This window comes from Cynoglossus semilaevis, chromosome 10 (assembly GCF_000523025.1).
Source record: "Cynoglossus semilaevis isolate Cse_v1.0 chromosome 10, Cse_v1.0, whole genome shotgun sequence".
Taxonomy (NCBI): Eukaryota; Metazoa; Chordata; class Actinopteri; order Pleuronectiformes; family Cynoglossidae; genus Cynoglossus; species Cynoglossus semilaevis.
The window spans coordinates 2,776,794-2,778,165 of record NC_024316.1 but is presented as its reverse complement, the minus strand read 5'-3'; positions in this window follow the sequence as shown (position 1 = coordinate 2,778,165).

Sequence of the window (1,372 nt, the reverse complement as noted above, 5' to 3'; positions counted from 1 at the left end):
ACGCCCCTCAGAAGAGGTGGACACCTCGCTGTCCACTTGCTCCTGAACCATTTGGCGCGCATCCATCTTTCTCCACCACTGTACATCTTGCTTTCAAACAGACAGCACCACTCAAGAATTGATCACCCAGCTCCCATCTTTTCACCTGTAAACAGTATGCAACTATAAAGGTGTTACATCTGTCTGATGTTACTATCTCTAGGCACATGTTGATTTTGTCCAAATTGGAAATGTGCAACGTGTGACATTTAATCTTGTGATGTAAATGCCTCTTAGACGAGTCAATGGATATTTTTCTAAGTGCAAAAATAAAACTAGCATGTAAACACCAGGAGTTAGGAAAATCCTGTACATCCCTCTTAGCAAGGTGTGTGACCCGCAAAACGGCTCGTCACAGTTGTCCCTGTTTCGGTCTGTTAGAGCGCAGAGTTGAGTTGAGGGACAAACCACTGCGAGAGCTCTTACACTGAGGGCTTCTCTCATTGTCTCAGTGGTAGAGAGCACAGATGAGAGCCGTGGCTACAGACTGCTGTGCAGACAGGAGTCCAGACGGCATCGTCCTCTTGGATGATGCGTGGTTGTGTAGCTCTGGAAAACACTTGTCCGTCCTCTGGAGTGGACCACTGCCGGAGGCTGCAGCGCCTGTGTGCAGAGAAAAAATACAGAAAAAAAAAATAAAAGGCTGTGATTGCAGTATTTGATGGAAGTCAAACATTTAAACGAGCCTGGAGAAAAACGGTGGTTTGAATTGGCACAAATAGTTTATTGTGTGACGCTGACAGCTATTCATGGAGCTGTGACTGGTTATTGAGATGCCAGTACTCTGAGGCATATTTAAATCACTGGTCGACGCCTCCTCGACACAGGCTTGTTGCTAACGAGTTAATCTGAGTTGTACTTTCTAATAGCCCTCTGAAGAGTTGTAGCAATGCATTGTTTTCCCATAGTTCACAGATGATATGCATTTTTGACAAAAAAAAGAACAAAAAAAACTACTATGCCTGTGGTTTTCTCTTATTCACAATGTAGCAACTTCTAACCAACTTCTCTTCCAAAATCAGCCTAGTTTGTGTTGTGCCCTGTCGTTAATATTTACTGATCTTTAATTAGCAGCACTTCCTATAGGTAACAAAACATGGAACCTGTTCTAAGCTTAAATCTCTGGCTTCATGGTTACATGTGTGTGCAGCATCGATCTCCGTGCTTTTAACCATAAAGCAATAATGATTTAAGTGCTTGTGACGCGAGGTAACCTTTGTGGCAATAAAGCCAGGGCTTAGTGATTACGGTTTTGCTATAAGTGCTCCACTGACACCCAACAAAATCCGTCTCTGCTGTACAAAAAGGCTGCTCATCTGTGTTGCCCCCCCCC